Source organism: Corvus hawaiiensis, chromosome 26 (assembly GCF_020740725.1).
Source record: "Corvus hawaiiensis isolate bCorHaw1 chromosome 26, bCorHaw1.pri.cur, whole genome shotgun sequence".
NCBI lineage: Eukaryota > Metazoa > Chordata > Aves > Passeriformes > Corvidae > Corvus > Corvus hawaiiensis.
Window position 1 is genome coordinate 35,284,976 of NC_063238.1, and position 18,406 is coordinate 35,303,381.

At 46.5% G+C, this 18,406-nt stretch overlaps 1 long non-coding RNA gene across 1 annotated transcript in view; it reads left to right on the forward strand.

Moving 5' to 3' along the window:
- Positions 1-18,406, forward strand: part of LOC125317319 — a 75,781-nt gene that overhangs the window by 47,772 nt on the left and 9,603 nt on the right. The window contains exon 3 of the long non-coding RNA XR_007200015.1: positions 9,058-9,430. This is a non-coding gene — a long non-coding RNA (uncharacterized LOC125317319). The remainder of the gene's footprint in view (positions 1-9,057; positions 9,431-18,406) is intronic.

Here is an 18,406-nt window from a genome sequence, read left to right on the forward strand (position 1 = left end):
TCAGCACCCAGGTCCCTGCACACACAGCTTGTTCCTTTGTGCTCTTGCTTTTAAAGTTAACAGCACAAAATGTTAGAGATTGGAAGAGTGTTTGATAATTCTTTTCACATTCTCATATTTTTCTATATTTGAATCTCATCCTGATACTCTCTGTCAGCACTGGTTCAGAGCAAGACCACCCCTGACAGATGTGAAGTTTGGGAGGAGCTAGGCTGAGTTCCAGGCTTGGTGCTGGATGCCACACTTAGGTTTTTTGTCCTTCTTGCCCCAGATGAGCCAAGATCCCCTCCCAGGAGCTGTGTTTCTGTTTGGCTTGTGTGGAGCTGGGTTTTGAATCTTTTGCGGACTATTCTCAGCAGTGGGTTGCTTGCCAACATCCTTGCTGCAGTGTGGAGATGGAACCATTGATATCCCTGCTCATTGCAGGGGCCTTGAACTAGATGGCCTTTAAAGGTCTCTTTCAACCCAAACTATTCTATGATTCTATGAGCCCCAGTTCTGTGGTCCAACAGGTGATTATTTCTAACTGGCCTGAGGGAACTCCTTTTGCAGAAGGGGAGAACAGGCACATCCTTCCTCTCCCCAGCTTTCTTCCAGCATGTAGCATCCCTGAGATGCACTATTTCCCCTGGCTCAGTGTGCAGTAGCACCAAACCTTCTCTTTCTTTTGATCCAGGGCTCTTAACCGAGCAGCATGATTCTCATGTGCTAGCCAAACAGCTTTGATTCTGCCGTGCAACGTGGTGTGCATGTGTCCAGGTTGACAGGGGCTGTAAACACCCATTTCCTTACAGAAGTTGAGAGTAAATGAAACCAAAGCTCATAATTGCAGTTTGGTGTATTTATTTATTTATTTTTCCTAATGGTCCATGTGTTTTTAGCACTTAATTTTTTTAACTTTTAGCACTGGATGCAAGGGGATGCTGCATCAGTGTGTACCTACAGTGTCCCTTGGTAGCTCACAGCTCTCATCTCAGGGGCAAGAGACGATGCTAACAGCAGCCAGGTCTCCAAAAGGTGTTTTCCTGTAAATCCTGGAGACGAATCACACTAATGGGAGGTGACTGGCTGCAAACTTGTGGCCAGAGGAAGACGGATTGTTTTGAGCAGGGGTGTTGTGACCTGAAACTTAGGCCTGTGGCTGGGTCACTGCCCTTCTTTCAAGTTGTTTTCACTGGGCTGGAAGCTTTCTTGTTATGCATGGAGTTGCATCCAGGGAGGATCTGAAAGGTCGCTTAACCCTTTGCCTTCTGTGAAAGCAGAAAGAAACCATAATACAATAAATCCAAAGGAAGCCAACCATCCTCCAATAAAAAGACCCTGAAAGCTGAAAAAACCCCCAGAGGAGGATGCTGGGTTTATATTGCCTGTTCAGCAAATAGCCTGCATCTAAGTTGAGGTTGCAGCAAAGGTTTATACAGAAATTCAGTGCCATTTGGGATGTAACACAGGTAATAGCGTTTTTTTTCCCCTCTTCTCTCTCCTCCCTTCATCTTTGCTCTAATGCATTTCACTGAATTACAGTGCAAATCCGTGGCTGTATAAATACCAAGTGGGGAGGGGGGGGAAATGCAGCAGAAACCACAGTCATTGTTCAGGCGGTTCTTTGATGTATTTCACCCGTGAATATAAACTGTGAGCCTTGTGGGATAGTTTTGGGCTAAAAGGGGCTTGAGACTTGGTTTGTTGGGTGCCTTATAAAAACACTTCACAGGCATTTCACTTCCCATCCTTTCTCTCTTGATGCGTGTGCCTTGCAGGAAAGGTGCTTGTACTCTTGGCTCCAAAGATTAAACCCCTTTTACTGTGCAAATACTGCTTGGGATCCACAATTTATTCATATATTTAACACCTTGAAAGATATAAGTCCAGGTTCTGGCACTGCCAGATCCATGTTCTCCGCTAGCATCTTAGCTTTAACCAGGCTTGTCGGGGAAAACATGTTCCTCAGGCCAGATCCTACACCTGATGTTGGAGTCAGGAGTGGAACCATGCTGGCAGTGGTGGGTCTGCAGTGATGAAGGAAAGGACAGGGGGATTTGGCAGCTGGGCTTGTTTGTTTGTTTGGGAGTGCAGGGGGAGGACTAGTCTGTGATGCTTGGCAATAAATTTGGCCTGATACTTAAGTACCAGTTCCCAGGAAATTGCCATCAGAGTAATTAGCGTGTGCTGACTTATTTGTACAGTGATAACAGCAGGAGAGTATTGAAGCAGGAAAAACAAACACATTATTCATTTGAACCTTCAATCCACAGCCTTTACCTGACAGTTCACTATTTGCAATACACAGGTCTATTTTTAGGCTTCCAAGTCAGGTGAACTCTTCTTTCATTTTTGTTTTGCATTTTGGATTTTATTTTGCTGACATAAATTGGAAATGAATCTGTGCTTAGAGATAAACAAACCCAATTTAAAAATAAACATTTTGAATATTAAAGAGTCTGTGGAAGTGCTGAAGCTTCAGTATAAGGCTCTTGAAACTTGTGCCCTTGCAAGTGGGATGAAGGTGCTGCAGATGGCAGCTAGGGTAGGCAGGAGGAGCTCTCTGTGCTGCAGCTCTGGACAATGGAATGTGATCCCTCTTTCTATCGGAAGTATTTGGTGTGAGCATCTTCTTTAGACCAGGTTTCCCTGCTTGGTGGTGAGTGCTGCTTAGCCAGCCAGGTTAGAATTGTCCTTTGAGAGGTGAGCACTGAGGAGGAGGTTTAGTGACTTGGGTAATAATTATTGTTAATGAGACTGTGGGAGAGTGGCACAGGGTCACAGGAGTTTGTGGTTGTGAGGCATCTGAGGAGGATATTTGGGGCAGGGCAGCCTTAAATGTGTGAGTATATGGAAAAGCTGGTAGAGAGCAGGAGATGGGGGTGGGGGATGGGTGTGGAGAAATGTGTGGATTCGCCTTGGAATGGAAACAATGGGGATGAAAGTGTTTGCTATGCCTTTCCTTTCCTCCCCTCTCCTGCTTACCAGCCACCCGCAGAAGCAATTCCCTTCCAGGCACTTGTGCTAAATCCTTTGAAAGCTCCTCTTCTCCTTTGGCGATTATAAATACAGAAAAAAGGGTGGAGGCAGAAGACAGGCTGTCTGCAGGGGAAGAGAGCAGAGAGGCCCCAGGGTTTCTCCTGGAAGATGGATTTTGTGAGCAGCTGAGGAAATCAGTCAGAGCACCTCCCACAGCCAGCAGCTGTATCACAGGCACCCCTGGCCGAAAATGCAGCGCAGATAAATCAGAGTTAAAGTGCCTTTTTTAAATACCAAAGGCTTTTAAAGTATTTGAGCCAGCCATCAAAAAGGTGACTTACCATCTCCATATCTTGAGCTCTTTGCATGGAGCCTGCATGCCTACCTGGAAGGTGGGGCTTGGGCAAACACTAGCAGTACTGCTCAATCAAAGGTAAGAGTGAAACTTGTGACCTCCCTTATGCAAGATTCAGACTGGGTGACCCAATGGTCCTTAAAGTCTTAGGCAGTGATTGCCATGCTTTGAAGCCCCAGAAGTTCATCCCCATCCCTGGTTCCCCCTGTGTTTTCCAGCTACCAAGTGCAGGTTTAGGGCTGGTGGAGGCTGGATTTTGACTGGAGCCTCCAGGTTTTCTAGGGAGCAGCTCCTTGATTTTTGTGCCACAGACTGGTTATCCTTTTAATCCTATGGCTGTCACAGTGAGCCCCCCCACATTTTAAGCCCTAAAGGAAGAAGAGGCAGGAGTGAGGGAAGGGATTGCAAATGCAGTACCATGAACCAGTACCATGATGCTGAAAACTTTAAACAAACCATCCAGGAGATGAAATTTGCTTTCTGTTTGCAGGGAGGGCTTTCCAGCTCTTAGAGAGAGAATGCAGTCAGGGACTATATCCTGGGATATGCTTTTGAGGCTTAGAGGAACCCAGCAGATGTGAAGATCCTGGAATCAAGAAGCACAAAGAGAACCTGAAAGCATAATTATGTTAAACATCATTGGGCGGTTTCAGAGTGTCAGAACTGGGAGCTTCATTCCTTTGGCTCAAGTGCTTGTAGTCAGGAAAGTTTTGTGTGCCTTTCATAGAGCCACAGACTGGCCCAGACTGGAAGGGATCGTCCAGTCCAATCTTTTGTGGGAAGGGAGCCGAGGTGATTGTAGCAACCTTGTCCAGTTGTATCTTGAAAACCTCCAGTGATGGAAACTCCACCTGGGGAGGTTATTCCAGTGAGTGATTGTTCTCACTGTAAACTGCTTATGTCTTATCTTATGTTTTGTTTCTGCTCTGTGAGTATAATTTTTTTACTCTCTTTTGTCTGGATATGAATTTTCCTGGTTTTTTAAAAAACCAGCAGAATGGGTTTCTTGGTTTAACAGCATTTAGTTTTACTGCTTGTGGTATGGATCTGGCACTTCTGCTGCTCTTCAAAATCCACATCTGGATAGTGATGGGATGCAGAGGACCTTTGGATGGGGCAGGGATGTCTGGGGCTGGACAAGCTCGACCACTGATAATGGGGCATCTTGTTCTTCGTACCAACAATAATTGTGCCTCTTGTTCTTTGTACCTCATTGATTTCTAGGCTTTAAGGTCATGGTGCTTGTTTAATCTGACCTGCTGTATAACAGAGGTTCCTTGAATTAATTTCCAGTCCACAGTCAGCAGTTGTGAATGGAACCAAGCATACATTTTTGGGGGAGCAAGACAAGCAAGGTGGAAGCATCCCGTCTTACTGAAAAAATTGCCAGTGCTGGATCCTTGGCCATGCCAGTTGGATTACTTTTCTCTCTGTAAATTACTTGCAGTGTTGAAAAATGGTATAGTTTCTGGTTTGTTTTCTGTTGAGCTTCAACTTTCAACCTTTGGTCTCATTATGCCTTTGTCTGGCAGGCTGAGAGCACTCTTCTGACAGGTACCTACAGGCTGTGAGGTGCCTTTTAACTTTCTCTTTGATTGACTTCCTTGAGCTCCTTGCTACAAGCCTGGGTTTGTTCTTGTGGTTGTCCTCTGAACTCTCTCCAGTTTTTCCAGCAGTATTCTTGAAGTGTGGGTACAAGTATTAAACCTCACACTCCCATCAGCTGTGCCAGCCCAAGGCCCGAAGATAACACAGCCTTTCTGCTGGTACGTGACATCCCTCATCTGTGGAGCCAAGCACCATGGACCTGCCTTGCGAGCTCACGTTGGGCTTATTATGCCTCTTACCTCAGCCAGTCCTTTAGGTCTTGTATGTTTAAAAAGTTTCCATGCACCCATTTCTTTAATATGCCAAGCATCTCTTTAATCTTTTTGATGTTTTTTTTTTTTCTTGATTTACATTCTGAAAGGAATTTTAGCCCAGCCTTTCTCACTGTACCAGCCACACGTCAAAAATCTTTACAAAGCTGAGAGCTGCTAGGAACATGTTTTACAGAGCTGGGGGAAAGAAAGTAGTTCACAAGAGGGAAGTAACACTGAGATGTATCTCCAGTGCATGGTGGGACAGGACAAATGCATGGCTCTGGCTCCAGAGTCCTGCAGGCTTTTTTGACCTCTTCAGCTCTTGGTGGATTGTTTTCTCCCATGGCGATTAACTATGGAGATGGTTAACCTGCAAGCCCTGTGCCAGCCAAACCTGTCATTGCTGGCTATGGAGTGTAGCACCAAGCTTCTTGCCTGGGGGTCATGGACTGGCTGCCCCCATTGGGGGTTTGGGTCAGTGTTGGTGAATTTCTCGATATTAGATGCAGAGAGCTGGCTGTATTTCCAATCGAGGTGTTTTTATTATTGGTTCTATGTTGTTTCTCACGTATAATGATTCAGAGGAAACAGAGGTGTTGATCTGATGGGGAACCTAGAAAGCTTTTTGATAATAACATCCAGATGTTTTCTTAGCACATCTGCTTAAGCCACTGTTGAAGTCAATGCCTTCAGCAGTGCTGCTGGTGTGTTTTACTGCCTGCTGCTGTGTGTGATGCTAATTTATGAGTAATGCAGAAATGGAGGAGGGGGAAGTTTAGCAGCAGAAGCAGGGACAACCAGCTGCCAAGGAAGCGTGGGAAAGGAAGGCAGTCCAGACTGTAACCCAAATTATTCTTGCTTTTACCATTTGGGTAGGCTGTTTGGAAGTAGTCTTGCATGTAACTGTAAGTACTATGCCCCAGGTTTGCCTGGTTACAGGTCACTGTGTACCTGTGCTGTTGCAATTCAGCCATGAAGGTAAGACATTTGTCTGTCTGAGCACTGACTTCAGCTGAGAGCAGGGCAAGCTCTCCTTGTGCAGCGACTGATGTGTGAAAAGATACTCCTGCCTGTCCCCTCATTAGTGGGAAGCTGTTTCTCGCCCGGGTTGTATCTGTTTAGCACTTCAACACTGCCTTGCTAATCCCTGTGCCAGGATTGTCAGCATGTGGTGTTCCTCCAGGGAGGGTCAGCTTTGGGACAGCTCAGCTGCCTCATGCCAGGGCTTTGGGCAGCCAGGATGCTACTGGGAGCTGTGTCACTGTGTCAGCGTTGTGCCTACCCAAGGGAATATTGCCAGCAGCCTGAGGATAACGCTCCATAATTCCCACTACAATGGCTCAGGGCACTGGGAATTATGGAGCGTTATCCTCAGGCTGCTGGCAATATTCCCTTGGGTAGGGCTGTCGTGGGTTAGCAGTGTCTTTTTAGGCTGCTCACTGCAAGCCCTGGGTCGCAGTCCGTCCGATGTGGACTCAGATCTGGTGTGCACTGCAGCTCCTTACACCACACTGCTCTTCCTCCCTCTTCCTCAATGACTTCTGCTGGTGGCTGATTTTCAGTGTCACAGAGAGCGTGTCTTCAGAGCAGACCAGTTTGTGGTGCTCACTGCAAAGTACTGATGTGGACGCCTGGTCTTGAAAGGTGATGGCAGCCACAAGGTCTTTGAAGAAGAACAGAATCTCATAACCCCGTATGAGGGCTAGTGTGTCACCTCCATCCAGGGGCGGTGAGGTGATGTTGGAGGTTGTGCAGGTTAAAATGCAGGAAGAAGGTGGAAGCGTGTGGTTGGGGTGTGGCAAAGCCCTTCTGTGAGGAGATGTTGGTGTGGTAGGTGCCTGTGAGATGAATGGCCCAAAGGCATAGATCTCATCCTACTCCCGTCCCTTCCTCTCTAATGCGTGACTCGGCACCATGAACTGGCCAAGGATGGGCCATCAGGTGCTCTTGGTTACGTGGCACAAAGCAGCCCAGCCGGGTGATTCACAGGATGGAGGTGGACATTGTACAGCCCTAGAGGAGCCTGCAGCGCCTTGGTTTGTGTGTGTGGTCCTTCAGAGAGTAAAGGCCCTGAAACAGCACTGCAGGTGTTGAAGCAGGAGAGACACTGTTTTAAATGTTTGCCTCATGAACACAGAAAGCAGCAAGAGATGGTCAGAGAGACCCTTTTCTGGACCTGTGAATATCACTGCCACCCTCATGGCTTGGGGCCTGTTTCCAGTTCCCATCTTCTTAGCTGTACTTCTCATGCTCCCAGGGAGTGCCAAAGCCATTTGCCTCCACCACACCAGCTATTATCTTGTTTCTTCTGGCAGTGAACCATGCTGCTTGGCTTCCTTAGCGAAGGTGTGTTTGAGCATCAGTGGCTTTTTATCTCCTGTGCCACATCCTGCACCCAAGGAAGGGGTTTCTTCAGCAGCATAGACCAGCCCTCCTGCTTCTCATAGAATCATATCATAGAAAGGCCTGGGTTGGAAGGGACTGTAGAGATCATCTATTTCAACCCCCCTGCCATGGGCAGGGGCCCCACTTCACTGTGGGTTTCTGTAACGAGGAGCATTAAATTTGGGTAGGACCAAACATCCATTGATATAAGAGAGCTCTTCTTTTATGAGGCTAAATTACAAGTTATTTCCAGCTGCCTCCTAAACCTGAGTTAGTTTCTATGTCATCTGCCCTGGCAATCCTTTTCAGTTGCTGCGTTGGAGTTAGTTTGCAGGTTGTTCCTAATGGGATAGGGCTGCTGGCCTCTTCTTCTGCAGCTCTTCCCACCCAAAGAAACCTTGTAGACATCTCCATTGTGTTGCTTCTCCATCTCTTTCAAATGTCCGCTGAACACAGATAAAGGCAGCTTCTTTCTTTCTCAGGACCATTACGTTGGGCTCCTTGTGTCTGGCCAGTGTCCACTGGAGGAGCTCCTGGACATCATGAAAGTCTTTAGATAAAGTACCTAAATGCTGTGTTTCTGTTTCTCTCTGTACACACACACAAAAAATTGCTATTTTTAATAAAACTTAGAATTTAATCTAGATATGCTTTCTGGAGTAGTATGTTACATGCAGCAGAGCAATGTCTACATTAGTGTTAATCAGCACACAGTGTAGTCATTTTGCTAGTCTGTGAGAGTCTGTAGTTGAACACTGAAATTGTCTTAGGGTAGAATTTACATTTAAGCTAACTATATTGTATTGTGTATTAAAATCCACTTAATTTGATTAAAGTAGCTCAATGTTTCCTTTGTCAGCATTTGAGCTGTGACTTTGTCACTAATCCGGTGCCGTGTTGCAGTTGAATGCACCCTCAGGAGACAGTCAGCTTCAGTAAGTCCTCCTTTTTGGGAAAAGTATAGTAAAAATTTGGAGAGGAGAAGGTTGGCTACTGACAGTACATCTAAACTTTCTGACTCCGTCTGCATTTTGGTTTGTATTTGAAAGGAGTCTTTGTTTCTAATGGAAGTTATAATACAAAATGTAAAAGTTTATGACTCCAAAGGGAAATTTTCCAACTGTTGAAACAAAGTGCTTCAACTCAAAATGAGTTGCAATTTAGCAACCTTCAAAATTTCAAGATTTTTATATTCCTTCCCACTTACTCAGGATGATAGAAAAGAAAAGCAAGATCTTTAAATCCCACAAGGATTATAGAACTGGATTTTTTAGCTTTCTTTGACATCTCTTCATCTCTGTTCGAGTAGTACCTTCTGTTGTCTGAGTCTTGAGGCAACAACAAGATGTTCTTTTGTCAGTACTGCAAGGTCGAGGTGTCCTTTGAAGGGTGAACCAGACATCACTCTCTTGATACTAATAGCAGTGATGTATAAAACCTGAAGGTTTGTCAATCTGTACTGATCCAGATAATAAAACTGTGTTTTCATCATAGGTTATCCACTGTTTGGATGATGAAGCTTGATGAGCTGCGATTTGGCTTGGATTACAGTATTTCAGAAGACTTTCTGAACTTGCCAGGCAACCCTCCCCCTAGACTTTGGGGACAGAGGAGCTTAAATTTATATCTCCAGTGTCACAAAAGGAGAAAGAGCAGAGTTGGCTGCTTTGCACAAGTAATGAAAATCAATGCTGTGTTGCTCTTGGGAGGAATGCTCAAAAGGAGAAAAGCCTGGCATATAGATCTTTGTTTAGAGACAGATTTTGCCTGGGAAGAGTGTGCCCAGGGGAAGATACAGGAAGGAGAAGAGGTGATGCTACAAGCCAGCTTGCTGACCTCCAGGGTGAGACTGAAGCTTTGTAACAAGGTAAGAAAAAAAAATAAACCCAAACCATTTTCTTTCCTTTGTACCTCACTCAAGTATCCATCGGACAAGAAGTGGGATGAGTAATGAGTCCATGCATTGAGTACTTTCTCCTGCTGACCCCCAGTCTCTCTCCTGTTCTCCTGGACACTTCCTGTGTCCTGCATCACCCATGCCTTGAGTAGGCTTCATGTAAAAATCATCAGCAAATCTCGACTGCCTTAGTTGTCCACATATCTAAGACTTAATTTTTCAAGCATCTCTGCAGACACACACACACACACACACACACACACACACACACACACGAAATGTGCTGTTTCTGGAGGACCCTTGTGCCTTTACTTTATGCCTGAGGAACTTGCTGCTCTGTTGTTGGCAGTGAGGATATTAAGTCCCTCACACTGTTTGCACTGCACTCTTTGCAGTTCCAGAGCATGACAGTGATATATTTTCCAAATGGATGAGATACAGAGAGAGCTGAAATGTATGGGCTTATCACATTGCTTTGGACAAAACCACAAGAGGAGAAAGACAGGAAATAGAGCAAAATTACCTGTTTTCAATTTACTGCCTTCGGGGAACTGAAAAACATTTGTTGTGGAAAAGAAAGTTGAAGCTTGATTTAGCTTTTAGCTTTGTTCCTGCTGTGGATGTTTTTCCTCATAAACGTTCATGGCTCCTCCCATGTTGGACCCTGGGCTCTGGAGTGCTGGAAGCATTCCTTGGAAGAGAAGGCTGGCCATGATGACAGAGGGGTGTCAGGCTTGGTCTGTTCCAGCAATACAACTCCAGGGGCACGAGGGACATGTGGCTTTCCTCTGCTGCACTTTGTGCATGCTGTGGTTCATCTGACGGCTGTGTGGTGGTGAGGGTGGAAAGAGTTCATCAGACTCTTCCTGTGAGGCTGGTATGTGTGATGTTGCCATGAAGGCCATGCCAGTGTGTGCATGGTGACCTATATTGTCATTACAGTATTCCCTAATAAATTTGGAAATGATGAAAAATGCTGAATTGAACTCCACTGAGATGAAAATCCCCTCCTTTTCTTTAGATCAGAGACTTCCTGGCTGTCCCTCAGCCTTGTGTCTCAGCACTGAGCTGGAAGGACCATCACTTTGTATTAGAAGTTTTTAACCTCTGTGACTATTCAGTTTTTGGATTAACTGCTGATTTCTCCAGTGAGAATGCCAGTGACGTGAGTAGATACGGGGATGGGAAGATACCACTGTCTAGGAAGCAACAATGATTTCACAGTAGTGAAGACACTATCTGTGGCTAAGTGAGTAGTTGCTACATTTCTAAAGCAGATTTGAATCAGAGAATCAAAGTCTGGGTCTAGCTCAGTTCCTTGGAAGAACCAAATTCAAGTATTTGTACGTTGAGCCTAAGTTTCTGTTTCAGGGTGGATGTTTAGGTGTTAATCTTTCGTTTGAGAGTGAAATTCCCCCATTTAAAGGTAGTGGTGAGAAAATGTGTGGTACACGTTGAACAGCGGCCGCACTGTTGAAGATGAAAAAGTGTAGAATTGGCTGTGAAGAGCGAGACCATCTAGCTTGATACCTTCCTTGATTATAGCTAAGAGAGGAAAGAGTATAAGAAACATGCTCTAGGGATCAGGCTTCCTCAGCAGATCCTTGTGGTTAAATCTGCTGAGTGTTTCTTGGGAGTGTCCTTTATGTCCATTTGTCCCCATGGATCAGATGCTCCTGTCATGCTCAGGTTACAGAGTTCATTACTCTGAGCAACCCAAACCATGCAGTGTCTGGCCCAGTATCATGTTTTTATGAATTAGCCAAGGTCACCTAAATCAGAGGTGCTAGGTTGGACTCAGCCAGGGAACATCACAGCACCTGGTGGGCTGATGGTCCTCCTCTAGTGACCAGAAGATTGGAGTTCACCCTCAGTCCTGTGTAGTTCTGTCATTTAACCCCTCCACTTTTTCCACTGGAAAGCATCTACTGGCACTTCATACAGAGCCCCAGTCATACCTGTGGGTGTGAATTCCTGTGTAACAAGTAGGTTTTAATGAGAAGAACAGACCTTAAAAAATCCTGTGCAGCTCAGTCTTCAACTAGTCATGTAGGACTGCTGTCTCCTTGGTGCCTTGATGCTTAAAGGAGAGAGATGCAACCCCTTGTATCTCACAGGAGCCTCTTCCAGGTCTCCAAAGAAGAATAGAGTGTAATTTGGCACTTACTATTTCATTGCATCAGCTTTTCTGGGTCTGGGAGTGCTCTTAGCACAAGCAAATAAATTACCTGTTTCATTTTGCTGCATGCTCTGCAGCCAGCCATATGTTTGAGGCTGATAGAGATTCTTATCTCATGGGCTAAAATTACTGAATGGAGGATGACATTTCTTATCAAGGGCTTTGCTGAATCAGAGAGCAGCCCTGGCACCCAGCTCTGAGACACTGCTCCTCTTTGTCCAGCCTCCCAGCCCAGCAATAAATGGATTTGTGTCTGTAGGTCAGAGGCGCTTGTGTCAAGGTTTTGTTGCAGATCGAAGCTCTGAGGATTGTCTGTGTGCCTGCTAGGACATGGGATTGAGGAGGGGAAGTGAGACTGTGACTAAAGCAGGGCGTCTTAGAGCTGTGCAAATGTATCTTCACTTGGAAGTCCTTGTAGGCACAGCTGCTAACTTTGGGCTTCACATCCAGGGACCCTCTTCTCCCAGTGCCCAAAGGCTTTGCTTCCATTTCCGTGGTGTGAAAAGCCATCCCCTCCTACTGACAGCAGTAGCTTTTCTCCAGACTTAGAGCTTGCATCTGTCCATCCTCCCACCTCTTTTAAGGACAGGCTGTTTTCCTTCCTCTCCTTCCATTTCTGTCTTTGAAGGTTACCTGGTAGCTGCTAATGAGTCAAGGGGTTTTCTGGGGTATTTATCAGGTAGGAGAGAGACAGAGAAGCTTCTCCTTGCATCTTCTTCCCACCCAGCACCTTCTTTTTGCTTTCTCTTTGCCTCTTAGTGCAGAACTGACTGGGATGTTCAGCTTCTGCAATGAATCTGAGCAGAGCTCTTGATGGAGAGTGGAGGGACTCTCCAGTGACTTGGTGAACTGTCCTTTCCCCTAATTGAGCCCTGTCCACAAAGGCAAGTTTGTTCCTAGGAGCCCTCCTGGGCAGGAAGCAAGACTAGCCACCCAAGCACGGTCAAATGGAAAAGGCATCTCTGAATTAAAATGTTTTTTCCTCACAGGAGGGTGTGTTCTGCAGGACAATACTCTTGTACTGTTGTACTAAGGGCAGGGTCATCTTCTCAGATCAAAAGAAATCTGGTAAAACACTGATGGAGAGAGACGTAATGTGCACCATCGATTTCTTCTGCTGAGCGGTCTCAAATGAGTTTTTCAGTTTATCTGTGACCGTGGCAAGGTGCTTCACTTCCCCTTTAATTACAAGTATCTTCAAGTTGGCCTGTGGCAGCCATTTAATGCACAGCAAGAGCTCAGATCCCAGGTGTCCAGCAGAAGCCATTCTGTAGGTCGGTATAAGAGTGGTAACTGTGCCCAGTATGGTGAGGACATTGTGGCTGAAGGTCCCACTATGTGCACCCTTCCTGGCTTAACCCTGGCTTGCTCTTGAAAGCATGGGACACATCTTTGAGCGATGCTGCCCAGAGAAGAGCACTTTATTTCAGAGCCAAACCACCATCTCTGCTTTCTGCAGTGCCCCATGAGATGCCCAGAGATAACGGCCCTCTGTGGCGTGGCAGTGGGCCAGGGCTGTGCTCTGAGTGACTCCTTGGGGAGGCTCCTCTGCCATCTGCAGCAGCCGTCATCTTCATCAGCCTGCAAGAAACGCTGGGGCTGATGGGTGCAGCATCCCCAGGGTGCCCCATCTCCAAGTTAGACTGGCAGGGGTCAGAGAATAGGACAGTGCCACACTTCTTGTCGATGGCACCTCTGGGGATGTGCAGCCGTCTTCCTTCTCTTGAAACACCATCCACAACCTGATTTTCAGGTTTTTCTATGTCCTTCCTTCCATTCTGATGGTGCAGCCCAGCACCCATCACAGCTTGCAGCACAGGGGTCCCAGGCACCTGCAGGTGCTGTCACATGTGGGCTGGGTCCTCCTTCCTTCAGACATTTTCTGTTCACCATTTTCCCCCTGAATCATGCTGAGTCACCCTGACCTCATCGGTGACCTCAACGGAGCAACCTCAGGCCTGCCCATCAGCCTCTGGCCTTGCACCAGCACTTGAGCAACCAGTGCCCTGAGGTCATGCTGGGATGGAGGTCTTCAGGGCATTGGATGACCAGCTTCGCTCCCCAGCAGTGTCCACATGCCATCGCACCACAGTCATGCTTTGCCCCATTACCGGGCTCCTGCTGAGGTGGCTGTTTATCACCTGTTTGCCTTGGATGCAGTGCTCTCCTGTCCTGTGGGAATGGGTGGTTGCCTCAGCAGGGGATTGGGGAGATTATGGGGAAGTGCTGTGTTGAGGGTTAGTGACCATCTGAGGTGACCAGCTGGTAGCTCCCAGTTGTCAGCCTGGCCTGTCCCTCTGGGTGCCTGCTTTTAATGCAATTGCAGGATCATGTTTGATTTGCTAAAAGAAAGAGGAGAGGGGTTTCCCTCCAACTGCCAACTGCATGCTCTGTCCATTTTCTCAGGCGTTGTGTCTGGCTGTGACTTCTGAATTGCTGGAGATAACCTCGGTGAGCTGGGCTGGGGCAGCGTACCCACAGCGTGCACCTCGCATACCCACAGAGTGCACCCCAGATGCCCGTGGTGTGCACCCTGTATGTGTACAGCATGCACCCTACACACTCTCACTAAGTGTCCTGCACACCCTCGACATGCAGCCCATGCACCTGTGGCATCGTGGCATGTACCCCACACACCCAGCATACCCAGTTCCATGCAGACTGCAAGCTTGTCAAGATTATGTCCTGGGTGGCAATGCTTGAGGTGACGAGGAGAGCTCACATCTTTGCTTTCAGTTCCCAGACTGAGTTTGCAGTTGGAAAAAAAAAAGCAAACCCTCTCATTTTATTTGTCAGCTGAGGCAATTCTTTTTCTAGAAGCTACTAAGGCACAGTCAATCTGGAACCCGCAGTGCTCTTGCTAGAAACCATTATCTGGGTTAGGCTGACACACTCATAATAGGAAGGTTGAAGTGGCTCTCACACATGGCTGGAACGTTGTCAGTGCCCAGTTTTGGTCCTGCTCAGGTGCAGCCATGGGTGATGTAGTGGCAGAGGCCTCTGGAGCAGCCACAGCCCCCTTGTTGGAGCTGCAGTTGATGGTGACTGGCAGATATCCCATGGGTAGCTCTGGGAGTACAGGAATGGGGGTTGAACTACCAAATATTCCCAAATACTCATATCTGTAAATCTGTTCACCATAGATGCTGCCGGTCAGGTATGAGTTGTGGAGTGTAGAAGAGCCTCCAAAACTTCTGCTCTGTACTCAGGGCTTCCCAGTACCGGCACAGGCTTGTGCAAGCAGAGCAGGACAAGACAGCAGTTATGCATGGGGGAAAAGCAGACTGGCTTGGTCCCTACCACTTTGAGCAAACCAGAAAACGTCTTTTAGAAGGGGAATCTTCAATAAAAGTACCTGGAAACCTCTCCTTTCTGGCTTTGGTGTCTTGAAAAGACAGAGCCTGTTTTCAGAGGTGCTGTGGGCAAGCCCTGTATCCTGCACCCTTTGCTTGCTCAAGCAAAACCTCAGTGCCAGCTTTTCCCCATTCAGTTTCTGTCCTCATGTCTTGTACTTGATTATCTTCCCATCTGATTTGTTACTGTAACAAGCAGCTCATTTAGGTAATTTCCATCTAGCTTTAATTAAGATTCTCCATGCCTTTTTATTCCAGTGAGAAAAGGGGGTTCCTCTTGATTGCTTTGGAGTATGGGAGCGTGCAGCCGGGTGCCCTTGACTTCGGCAGTATTTAAGAGCACGTGTAAGTGCTTTCCTGATCTGAACCAAAACTGCAGTAAATCTTGACGACTCCCAGCAGGAGTCTTTCATCTGCATGAAGCTCTGTAAGTGAAGGAAGTGTTGGCAACTCTTGGAGCCAACAGAAAGAATGTGTAAATCCTGGCAAGGAGGTGAATTACTGTTGAGTTCAAAGCATGACATGCTCCTTTATGTACTCTATCTCAGTTGTCAGGAGGGAGTTAGCTCTTAAAATGTGGTGCTGGGGATGGAGACTGAGTTATTTTGTGTTTTCTTTTGTGCTTTGTGTTTTGGACTTTGCCAAGCATTCAGGAGGATGGGTGCTGCCCCAGCCCACAAACTCCAACTGGCTGAGCATCGTGGGAGGAAGGATGAAGCTGCTCTGGAGTCCTTTATTTACTTTGGTGCTGCAGGAGTAACTTTACAAAGCAGTTGGTCCATAGTTCAGGAAATATTTTCCTGCTGACCACATCCCTAGCTAGCAACTGCCCTCCCACAAAGGCAGGAAGAGCAAAGTTCTAGCTGAAAGTCCTTCACTTTCAAAGTTAGTCTGATTTTTATTTTCTTTTTTTTGAGTACTCGATTACTAGGTTATTCTTTGAGGTATCTTTAACTGGGCTTTGCAGAATGTTTCATGTCTTTGGAAAACTTTCAAGAAGGAAGTGTCTTAGTGATGCTGTGCAACTCAGAGGGCTGCAGAGGATGCAGGCAGGTGGTAATGCCAGAAGGAAGGGATTAGATGTCAAAATAAATGCAATTTATGCAACGACTTCATGAAGAAATTCAGCCTGATGAGGGCATGGAGCAGCAAAACACCTTCCCAAGGAGAGACAGAGCATCACTGCTTTGCTCATGTGATACAGGGAAGGATCCAGCTCTCTTCCCCAGGGGATGGGCTGGTGCATCTTTTCCATCTCTAATGTCTCTGTTTCCTCATATCTGATGTAAATAATTCATAAGGCTCGAAACGTGATCATGGGGCCGTCTGTGCAGGAGGAAGATTAAAGCCTGGGGCCAGCAGTGTGCAGGAGACCTGGTACCTAATGCAATGCCTGTTCTCCATGGGCAGTATGCCAGGTGAAAAAGTGCTGGATTAATGCTTGAACCCTACCAGAGTCACCCCATGCAGTCATTTTGTTCTTTCCATCCCTTTTTCCATGTCTCCTTCCCTTCCCGCTTTCCCCGCCCCCCCCCCCCCCCCCCCCCCCCCCTTTTCCCTTTTCTGGTCTTTTTTTTTCATTCCTTCTCTCCTTTCTTTTTTTCTCTTCTGTTTTTTCCCCTCTTCTCTCCTCTTTGCCACTATTCTATATATGAAAAGTCAGCATCTCTTTTTGTTAGGTAGTAGTTTTTGGCTATAATTGAGCTGTGGGTATTCTGGTGACTTAAGAACTAAACAAAGGAGTTGTCACTTCTCTACTAGTCTGGCTTGAACCTGGAGATGAAAAATCACCTGTTGATGCAGAATAGAAGTCTGTGAAAAGCTGTGCTGGCACTGGGCTGAGAGATAACTTGAAGTGCCCAAGTTCAAGACCCTTGAATTCAGCCTATCTAAGTAGACAGTGAATACCAAACCCACGAGGCAGGGTCTGGTGTGAATAGCTGCAGAGCAACCGCAGCTCAGTTTCACTGGCAGGTCCCAGGACAGTTGCACAGGTGTTTCAAACTCTCTGGAAAGCAACATAATGCAGGGACAAATCTTGCTGGTTGTGCTGCTCCCTCACTTGGCAGACTTGCTGCTCACCTGGAGCTCCAGAGATTGAGGGAAGACGAATCAGAGTCCTTTAGCCATTCTGAAGCAGCAGCCAGAGGGGTTGATCAAAGAGGTAAATAGAGGCCGAACTCCAGGGATGGGCTCACTTCCAGGAGAGCTGCCTTTATCTACTCTGGTGTCCTGGTGGTGCACCTCTTCTGTGAGGTAAAACAGAGACGGTTTGGGTTGTTCAGCATGGAGAGCATGGAGAAGAGAAGGTTCTAGGGAGACCTTAGAGCACCTTCCAGTACCTAAAGGGGGCTACAAGAAAGCTGGAGAGGGACTTTTTACAAGGGCATGGAGTGATAGGACAAGGGGGAATGGCTTCAGACTGAAATATGGCAGGTTTAGGTTGGACTTAAGGAAGAAACTTTTTACTGTGAGGGTGGTAAGACACTGGCACAGGTTGCCCAGAGAATTTGTTGATGCCCCATGCCTGAAAGTGTTCAAGGCCAGGCTGAATGGGGCTTTGAGCAACCTGGTCTAGTGGAAGGTGTCCCTGGCCCATAGCAGGGGGCGTTGGAACTAGATGATCTTTGAAGGTCCCTTCCTACTCAAACCATTTTGTGATTCTTGAAATCCTGCAAGTTGTGATCTCCTATTTCAGTTGATCCATTTGCATTAATTGAGAGGATAGAAACATGCTTGTGGCAAGAAACTGCTGGCAAGCGCTGCAACTCAGAGGTGACAGGTTCAGCAGACGGAGGAATGGCTGAGCCCAGAGCCTGAGTATAGCATCTCTTCACCTGCACAGGTGAGCTGGATTAAAGGCCCTGGACAAGCATCAGCGAACCTACAGAAATATTCTCTCAGAATATCACTCCTCTCTGATTCTCCAGGGAAACAGGTCAGTCGACCAAATGGGACAGGTGTCAACAATAATTACATTTAAAAGTAGCATTTGCTGACTTAATCTCTCCATGGCTTTGTCTTGGCATCTCTTGCTCTGTTTGTGGAGAGTGCTTTAAATGGGTAATTGCTTGTCCCTGTGCCTGGGTTGCTGGTCTTGTCAGTCCTCCTCGTGTAACTCATGGAAGTAAATTGTAAATATATATATTTTTAAACTTAGGGGTTTCATTACATTGTATTCAGCAACAAGGTCTCCTTTTTGTACCATCTCAAATTTGTCCTTCAAACAACACAATTTTCTTTCATCATTTCAAAATACTGCAATAATGTTATTGTAGACGCAAGTATTGTAGCTATTTATAAGAACAGGATGCTCTCAGTTTCCTGGGACTGTACAGTATTTTCATTTTTTGGCTTCTCTTTGAGAATTGTGTAAACCACTCTTTATTTTCAGCAAAGCATCTGTTTTAGCTT